This window comes from Struthio camelus, chromosome Z (genome assembly GCF_040807025.1).
Source record: "Struthio camelus isolate bStrCam1 chromosome Z, bStrCam1.hap1, whole genome shotgun sequence".
In the NCBI taxonomy this organism is placed as follows: domain Eukaryota; kingdom Metazoa; phylum Chordata; class Aves; order Struthioniformes; family Struthionidae; genus Struthio; species Struthio camelus.
The window spans coordinates 75,827,179-75,837,578 of record NC_090982.1 but is presented as its reverse complement, the minus strand read 5'-3'; positions in this window follow the sequence as shown (position 1 = coordinate 75,837,578).

Genomic DNA, 10,400 nt, shown 5'->3' with positions numbered 1-10,400 from the left:
ACTACTGTTTTGCAAATGTTTACCCATAGTCTTGCACACCCCACCAGCCTTTCCGAGAGCAAGTAGCTCCCTGGCCTGTGAGAAAGACTTAACTACAGGCTGCAACAGCATTACTAAAGGCATCAGTCCCTGGGAACAATCTCCAGCCCTGCAACGAGATGGACTGGCTCAAACTCAGGTTGTCTGCGGCCGACCGCTCTGCATTGTGTTTGCCTGGGGCTGCTCCAGGATCTCTGTGGTGCTCCATGGCTTTACATTTGAATTATTCCCCCCTCCTTTTTTTTTTACTGTATTTCTTCCTGTTCAGTGGGCCTGAGGAAATGTGAGGTTTGTGCTGCAGCCCTGCTACAGTGATTTTTCTTTTTTTAGAGCATGATGCTATGTTTGCATGTTCTATGACGGGATGATAGGGAAGAGGGAGCACCAGGGGCCTGCTGGGATGGGGTTGGAGGATTCATCCATCCATAAGGCCGTCTCTGAGTTTAACAAAGCTCACCTAGGCTTCATTTTGGGAGGAAAAAGTCAGTCTACTCCAAAAGAGATCCTGGGAACAAACCAGGATGCGGCCAGCCAGAAGGCCAAGACCCAGGAGCGAAGTGAGGAGCTGAGATATTTGCCAATGTCAAAAGCCTTGAGCACAGCAGAAAGCTGCGGCAGCAGAGCATAACCAGCACAGACGCAGCTAAACAAGGGAACTGAGTTATCGCCACTAAAACGCACGAGCTTCGCCGAGTGCAGCTGCACGAGGCAGCTGTCGTCGCTCTTCACTCCCCTGCCTGGGGACTCTCTACGCAGGGTTGGGAGAAATAAAGCCAGATCCTAATCTTCGGAAAGTCACAGAAAACCCTCTTTTTGACCCCAGGGAAGGAAAATAAGCCTCAAGCAGCAGGGATTTGAATATGGGCTGTGGCTGTCTCTTTCTCTCTTTAAGATGAGCCACAGAAGGGGTATTAATGATTTGAAGTGATTTGAAGGCTGTTCAAACCCTTGCAGATGCTGGAACAGATGAGTAATTGATATTTGCTGAACAGTGGGGAGAAACTGCTGTCTGCTTTATATTCCAGTCCTTTCTACGGGAGACACCAGGGCAAGTCTCACCACAGGAGGAGACGTTGGCTGGGGACGTCAACCTAGGGCATGAGAAACGCTCAGTCTAAGCACATCTGCCCAGAGCACAAGTGCTAACCAGGTTGTCAACGTAGGTGGTTGCCCCCAGTATTTCCCACCTAACAGCCCCCATAGAGGGACGCCCAGGAAGGCAGCCACTTCTGCCAGCCCGGTGGCCCCAACATGGCACAGACACTGGCCATGGCAGCGCAAACTGCAGCTCAGGAACAGAGACTCGACTGCTGCTGGCTCGGCTTTTCCCCCTGAGGACAAAATCCGTTTGTTGCCTGCACCACCGGTTATCTCAGCCACAATCCTGGGAATAGGAGCAGCTTGCAGTTTGCACTATTTCAGCCCACAGCTCAGAAGAGAGAGTTGCATCTCCTCGCTTTATGCTTTTATTGTATTTCTCGCCCTTATTTTGAAACTCTAACATCAGGCATCTTAATTTTATTTCAGTGATATCGTAGATTCTCAAGCCAGATGTTCAGGACCATTAAACACATTGTTCATAGATTAGCTTTCAAGCCTTGCTTTAGTCTATAAATATTAATTAGCCCACAAATAGCCTTGCAGAAGCGGATCGTTAGCCTGTGCTTTATGACTACTGGAAATACTGATTTGAAAAAAATGCAAACACAAATATTCCAGTTATTTCACTGGGCAAGGATAGACGGAAAGGAATTTACTGGAGAGTGAAGCAGATCTTCTCTAAACACAGTTCCAGATTTTGGAAGCTGCTGCCACCAAAATGGGGTTTCTTTTTCAAGGAGAGAGGATTTTCTTGGTAGGAAAGGAGCTTGAAAACCCCGGACTCTGTAAATTGGGAATAACTCAGAGACACACATTAATTTGTCTTGGCACTTTATAATTTGATTCAGCAAGTGCTGGGACAGCACTGATGTTTTCAGCTGCCATCAGGGCTTTCATGGCTTTCCAAACTCTGTTCCAGAAGCTTCCTGTGGCAAATGTTTCCAACATGAGTAATGAATATCCACAGCACCCATGTCCCAGAGGGAGGAGGAGTAAAACCAAAGAGATTTGGGCTTCAAAGCACCCATCTATCATTTCATACAAAAGCTGAAACAAGCATGTTTCTTGGCAGCTATTAGAAAGTAGAAACATTCCCTTCCTCACTCTCTAATAAAGTCCACCTGGTTCCTACCCATCATTGTTCTGGCGGTTTGATGCTACGCACATGTTTTTGGTCCAAATTAATAATAGAGTTTAGTCCTTGCTCTTTTATTTCCAATCTTTTGAAGAGAATCCCATCCGCATAAATCTTTTCTGCCCATCATTCCCCTTCCTGCCGTGGGTAAGGAATAATTGGCCCACAAAATTACTGTCTACATGCTGAAATTTTGGAGTCAGAAGTAAAAAGCAATGGAGTAGCTGATTCTCCATTCTTGAGCTCCAAATGATCAAATACTCTTATCCAAACAGGCCTGAACTGAATCTAAAATAATACGACATTAAAGTGGCAGTACTTTGAATTTATTTTGTACTGGAACAAAATACTAAGAATGCGCCACACTGAGTGGAGTGAGCTGGAGGTGGATCTCCTAGTGATCTGGAGGTGAGGGAAGGACTGACCCGAAAGGTTTGTTCATGCTTTTAGTTCTGGGTCCAATGTTCATTGCAAGAGTACTGACAAAAGAGAATACAATCTGGCCCCTACTCCCTACCTCACAGCTGTGTGTTTGTACCCCCAGCAATGCCCCTCCAGCCTTTGCCGCCTGAGCAGCAGTAATTACCTGTCTCCTGTTGACATGGTACTTTGGCAGCTCTAAGCTTTTATCTAGTAATCAACAGTTTAAAACTAAGTGAAGCACATGGATCTGTTTGTGTCAGATAATGAGATACCAGCTACAAAGCAATAACTGCTAGATGAAAGCTGCTTTCCATCTTCTCTGCAAGCAAAAACTCTGTTCGGTGAGAAAGGTGAGGCTTGTTATCTTGTTCATATAGACATTGGGAAAGTGGGTTATTAGTGAGGTTATTATGTAAAAGTGCAGGCCACCATTTCAAGAGGTTTATCAGAGTTGCTTTTAAACTTTATTAAAATAAATTAAAAAAAAAAAAAGGCCCGCCCTGGCCCAGGCGGGGATGTATCTGTAATTAAACATTTACTGTTCCTTCTGTTAGAAATAACTCTGTTTACAGTGATAACTCCTTCATACCGCACAGAGAGATAATCTGCACCTGCTATTTCACAAGCAGTCTCCACTGAGCCATGCTGAAGGAGACAAAGGCCATCCAACACGGACATTGCACCTCCCGGAGTGAGTGCAGGAGCGCATGCCCACATCTCAGCAGCCACACTGCCATAAGGCCAGGCCCAGAGAGGTCTGCCACGTTCCTCTAGGCCAGCACTTGGTTTGGAGATGTGGCCCTGTCTCATACCAGCATCACTGGATGCAGTGGCTGTGCCACCTCAATGCACCAGTGCTTGCTCAGTTCCTGGCCCCACCACAGCTTCTGGGGCTCTTGCTTTCCCAAGCGCTCTCCCAGTCAGGCTCTTGCTGGGCCACAGGCTCCCGCTGACCCACTGGCATTTTGGCCAGTCCTGCAGCAATCCAGGGAACAGGATGGCTCCTCTTTCTAGTGCCGGCACGAAATCCCTGGCATGTGCCTCCTTTTGGCTTGAGCCCCGTGCCGCAGCTGGGCAGAGCCCTTGGACCTCGCCGTGGCTGCAGGGAGAAACACAGACAGCCCTTTCACATTTTTTTTCCCTTGAAACGCTAGCAGTGAATTCATCCCTGCATTACTCCTGTGTCACAGGGCCACAACGCAGGTACATTTTCACCGCTCACATTCAAGACCAGTTGCACAGAAGTAGCAGCTTCGACTAGAAGAGAAGGGTGGTCTTGGGTGAAAAGAGGTCTCTGGAAACACATGCAGCAGCCTTTCAAAATGTGCATGGCTGCATAACACACGCTCAAAGGAAAGGGTAAGCCAACCCCTGAGCAGTTTCAGCAAGGTTTGCTCATCTAACCAGCCAGAAGCTCTGGCGCGTGAAAAATTTGCAAGTGTGGTCTCCCAGGAGCAGGGAAGGAAGATGAAGAGCCAACAGACTGTGCAGAGTTGCTTTTCATGTCACAGCTCTGAAGCCTTTTCCCACCTTGGCGTTCACCACTGTGAACCCACAGCAGCAAGTGAGGTATTTTCACTGAAGGCCTCTGTGATCTGCTTTTTATTTCTGCAGGACTTTTGGTCGGTCACTGGAATTCAGGTGAAACCCACCACCCTCCTCCCTGAGGGAGCTTCTGCAGAGGTGGGCTGTCGAGGGCAATGCAGATGCGTGGTGCTTTCCAAAAGCCATGTACTAGAAAGGGCTCACAGTCACAGTCTACCTAACACCCCGCTCCATGGCCAACAGTTTTCCTGCCCTGCAACCCACTGCCCCTGAGCTCTGTGGACCATGACAAGGAACTGGCTGCTTGGGGCAATTTGTTGAGTGACATCCAACTTGTGTGTAGTTTGCACTATTCCACCAATCCCAGCAGATACTTGGCAGTATTTTGTAGGCGTTTTTGGTGGGTGCCATGCTAGCGTGCTCGCAGTTATTGGAGGAGGAGAGTGGGGCAGGTCCAGCAAACGGCTGCCCGGCTCCGCTGCATGGCATCTGCCCTTGTGTGAAGCAGATGAGCCTCCAGGGCAGTCTGCATCCTCCCGAACTGTGGCCTGTCCGCCAGTCAGGAAATCCTCCTGCCTTGACACTGACACTATTTTTTACCCCCCCGCAACGTAATGTGAGCAATTATGGCGGTATTTGGGGCTGAGGTCCTGGCTTTGAGGTCTGCTGCTGGATGCAGAGTTTCACAGCAGCTATCACAGCAGCCTCATCCCAGGGCTTTCTGCAGCTGGCAAAGCAGCTCCCCTCCCTCTGCACACCTTTGTGCGTATAAACGAAGGGGTCAAGGAAAACCTTGGCATCGCTGCTGGGTGTCCTGAAAAACGCAGTGTGTGCGAGAGAGGGCAGTGACTTTCCCAGGACAAAGCGTCCTGGAGGCTCCCGCAGCGAGCGTGCCACATGCCAGCCAAGGAAAGCTTGGGAGGCGCCAGGAGCTTCCCGCGCTCCTGCCTGGCAGCTGGGGATGCGTCGCAGCTCCGTCAGTGCCGTTTTCAAGGGTCCATGACAAACTGTCTGGATCAGATTGTCGACAGTCCCAGACAGGATTGCCAGCTGGTTTATCTGAGTTGCTTTTAAACTTGCAAAAATAGATTTCACAGTGCTGATAGGATCCTGGTGTGGAACAAATAATGCAGTGTGATAAGCTTTTTCCAGTCTGCAATACATCAATTATCCGTCTCTAATTGAAGAGCCAGAGCATAGTGACTTCCAAGAAACCAGGGTGGGGAAAGAGCAGACATGGTGCCAAAAAAAAAAGCCGTGGTCAACATTTTTGTCAGGCTTGAATATCCTGGTTTAGATTAAACAAGATCTAACCTGAATCTTTGGCTACGTTTTAATTCACCTTTTCTCAAGTTTCAAAATGTTTAAATTTATTACTTGAAATATGCTCTTCTCTGCAATTCTCTGTTCTGGCCAGGACCAAAAGGGTAACGGCTAAAATACCACAGCAACAACTGCTCATTATTTTAGCCACCCAACAAGCAATAAAGAACATCTTGTGAGAAATCCTGCGCTGACTACATCTCCGGCTTCAGTTTTGCACATGCAGAAGATGTGGGTAGCTCAGATAAGGTATGCTATTTTTGGATGCGAAGCTGAGACACAGATTCAGGCCCACCATTGCCCAACATTTTTCTTTTGGACTGCGCAATGCAAAGCATAAAAACGAAATGCTGTCAGTATGTCCCAGCATCCAGTACAGGTAAAGAATAAATTGTAAAACATTTGTCTAGGGGCTGTAAGAGTGATTGTAATGGTGACTTCATCTCACATAAATCATTTTTAAGGGCCTGGATTTAGCACAGCACTATTCTGTTGCTCTAACACAGTTTTGCAGATTCGTAAGACGTCTCAAAGACGTTATGCCTTCAGAAAAATGCAACATTGAATGAAAAAACAGGGCTTATATAAGGAATTATGCAAAGAATTCTCCCCAGCCTACTTGGGCATTGGATGAAAATGAACTGTGACTGATCCATAACCCAGTAAGATCTGGTTATTGGGAAAGTTCGTGACTGTTCACATTAGATTAGTCCTTACTTTATGTGTGCGTTGGGATGCCATAGTTCAGGAGCAGGCCGTGTTAACAGCTCTGAATTACAACTTCTTGGTGAGCTCAGCAGAGATCCTCGGGAGACAGAGGCAAGCCCCTTGCCTGCGCACACGCTGTGTTGAGACTCCAGCCAGAATGACGAAACCCATGTCACCAAGCTTGGGACCCAAAGCTCACAAAACAATTAAAATAAATCACACTTGGAAAGAGGAGGGGTGTCTATCACTACGCGATTTTGCTCAGCCACCTGCATCTCCTACCAACACCACGTGCTCTGAACAAGCCAGCCTGCTGGAGCAAGAAGCCAATCCTATGAAGAGGCAAAAAGGCTTATTAGCACAAGCCAGGCCAGATGCCAGCTTGCTATTTAAACCTACCAGCTGTGGTGTGCTGGAGGCCTAGATATTTCCTTCATTTCTTCCTCTTCTGATAAATCCTCCACCCATAGACATCTGTTTACCCTAGAAGAGGCAGAAAATGGCACTGAACAGAACTAGGAGGGATATCTGGCACAGCATGAGATAGAATTTGTTCACTTTCATTCATTGCTTGCCTATTTGAGCTAAAAATATTTTTAAAAGTATATGCTGTAATAATAACTGGGAAAGAGCCACATGTGCTGGAGAGAAGAGTAACCTCTCTTACAGAGCTGGCAGCCCTTGCTGGGTAAAAGCCCAGCCAGCTAGCGCCATTTATAACTGAAAAGAATGAGTTTCCTGCCATGCGAAAGATGTGTTTGTCTTCCTAATTTGGTTTCTAAATTTTCACTTTCACAGAGGAAAAAAAAAGATCGTTTAAAAAGGAAATTATATCATCTTTTTGGTTTTTTTGAATGGCATTTGCAAAAGATTATGCCGTTATAAACTTGAGGAATTCCTTATTTATCCATAAGAAAAGACAGGAACTACCAGAGAAACCTTCTTCTGTATGTTTCCATATACTTACAGACCATTTCTAGACCATTACCAACCTCCTCCAGGCCATTAGTCTTGAGACCATCTGTAATGACTCCTTCCTGTTGCGGTGATGCCTTTTGCAAAACTCCCAGGAGTTTCTCCATTTTTTGGTAAACACATCTATTATCAAACTTTCATCCACTTATAGCAGACCTTGGGCTGATCTGGAGTGAGTGAAGTGGCAATAGAAGGCCAAAATATTCAAGACTCACTGTCTCTGGCAAGCTAGATCTAAATTTTGTGTCAGGACACGTCAGTTCTGTAGCAGCGTCTTTCAATTTACTCCTGCTGTTTCAGATGTGTTTTAATTGAACTTTTCGCTGTAACAAAGACCAGAGGGCAGTCTGCCAGCTCCTGGGCTATTTACTGTACTCTGCCTCCATGTCTGAGACTTCAGGAGGCCACAGATTGTCTTCTCTAGGTGCTCTTGAAGTATGGCAGGCAGTTTGGCACCTCCTCTGCCTCATTTCAGGCTCCCTACAGATGCAGACACCATACATACTGTCCAGGGTATTTGTAACTGGGGACCCAAATTATTGCAGTGTCAAAAAGAAAGAACCTAAGCAACCTCTTTATGGCTATATATCAACACAGAGAGTGGGTAACCTGCCAAATGTATCGGTATAGTCTCATCAGGAGACAGCAGTGGTAGGAGAAGGTGCTGCACTCGGGTGGTTCCAAGGGTCCAAGGGTGGTTCTGAGAGCTGTGATAATTTCTGAGAGTTATAAACATTTTATTAGCCAGGTGATGTGAAGGGAGTCCTGCTGCTCTGGAGAAGCCCCTTCTCCTGCCAGCGTGCGGGGGTCGTGCGCAGTAAGGCAGCCTGCAATGCGTGGGAGGGACCAGTGTGCATCACATGAGTCGATTTTCATAAGCACAACCAAGCACATTTACAAGATGAATAAAATGTTCCCTCAGGGCATGAATCAAACACAGACTGCAGTTCAGCAAAGAGTGTAAAAAAACAAGTGAAGAAACAATACTATCTCAGGTTTTAGCCTTTGGTCCTGCAATCTTTGTAGGATTTCCCCAAATTCTTTCTGCTAGCAGCACCCTACTAGTGTCCTGCCACGTTCTTAGTGAAGATGACGGTCTGGGATAATCCAAAACAGCGTTAGAATGGCCTTTCTGGCAGTGGGCCAGCCCTCGACAGCCTTGTTTCCATCAGAGATGGCCATAGGACTGTAGGATCATGGAATAACTCCTGTGCAGAGCAGAAGTCCTGGCTCTTGCTGTGCTTTCTTAGGTGCAGCTTAGGGGAGGCTGTGAACTCCCTTGAACTAGACAATCTCTGACACTTTGCTATGCTTCCCCCTCTCCTTGTGTATTACTGTTAACAAGGACTGGTTGTTTCTCAAGTTTACAGTGACATGAGACATGTCAGTAAATGTGCTAATTGCTCCTTCTCTGCCACCGAGGATGATGGGATCCTTTGGCTTGCTCTCCCTGTGTCCTAATCCTACAGGATTTTTGTCATCAAATAGCATAGCCAAAAAGCTTTTTTTGTGCAACATAAAACATAAAAGCCACACAAGCAAACTGAGGGACTTCATATAATGTGACTCATCCCTGCAAAGGCGGTGTACACACCATACACCCAACACAGCCATGGGCAGGCCGATGGGAGGCCGTCAGCAGTCCCCACTGCTGGTCTCAGGCGCCACTGATGCTGTCAAAGGTGCAGGCGCAGGTATGTGACCTGATGTTTTTACTTGGGAGACCTACTCCAAATGATAAATAAAAAATATTAGGCTCATTTAACAAGTGCATGGACATGCAAAATGACACCTTCAGCTATCATCTCATGCCAAGATATTTAGTTTCAAAAACACTTTTCCTATCAGCCTCTAATTAATTTGTCACGGCCGCCCACAGCACTGCTATGTCTATTTACTTTGTTAAAAACATGTTATGGAAAGATATGTTGCTTTTCATTTTTATATGTTGCTAGAAAGAAAACATTTCTTCCTACAACCTTTACCAGGGAAAAGTCGACAGAGATAAGAATTGTTTCCTGATCCAATTACCCCTAAAGTGTATAAATGAATTTACTTTTCTGTTGACTTGTTACAAAGCAAGAGTATTACTGTTTCTATTTAGAAGAAAAAATGACTTTAATATAGTTTTTCAGGGAAGTCTTTCACTTGACACCTTTGGCAATTTAAGGTTAACAAATGCAGAAGTCTGGATGCGTTCATAGCAGGTGTAATTTGTCCTTAGAGAGCTCAGATTCACTGGGCCAACACAAGTTGTGGAGTCAAATAAGAGATTGCTCTAACACAACTTTAGAAATGCCTTGGAAGCCTCAGAACACAGAAGCTGCTAAAGCAGACATTAAAATTACTGATCTGATTTTCATGTTACTCATTTACTCATAAGAAAAACAGATGGGACACTGCAAGTATGGCCAGGAGATCTTCTGCAATGGGACAATTTTGCTTGACAAGTCTCATGCCTTCTCTGTAATTTCTGTTACCTTCATCAATACTGTCAAGTTCAGTTTCTGGTGGGAAAGAAACTAGAGTATTATTACAAGAAAGAGAAGATCAGCTGCAGAGTTGGCTCCTGATGCACAGGGCAGCGAGCCCAGCCAACACCTCCAGCTTTAGGCTGAACTATAAGGCTGATTTGCAAGAAGAGCTGCATTGTCTTTATGATCAGCTGGGGCAAATTCAACTGCAAAGCAGGACCAGGCACATGGCCAGCAGCTGGGGCTGTCGTTTAGCCCTTACTAAGTGCTCCCCAAGGCAATGCTTCCTTGCTTTTGCAGACAGGCTCTGCTCCATGGGGGGTTTTGGGCTAGGAAGAGCAAACGGACTCTGGTGGAAGAGGGATATACCCTGCATCAAGCAAATGAGATGTTAGCAAGCACTGGGCTAATTGTAAAGTGTATATCCAGAGGGAAGAAGCCCAACTGAATGAATCCCCCGCTTTGTCTTTGCCTGGGAGTGGCTCTACCCTCTCCTCCATGGGGACTGGGACCTGAGTGGTGCTGGGAAAGGCCCACCCAGGCTTCGTTTACCAACTCTCCCCAGTGCAGCAGTAGTCACCACTTTTAGCTGCTTTTGTGAACTTGATTTTACTTGTCTGCTGATAAGATTGTTCAAGGAGACTAGCCACAGATGCTCTCTCTACATAATCTTTTTC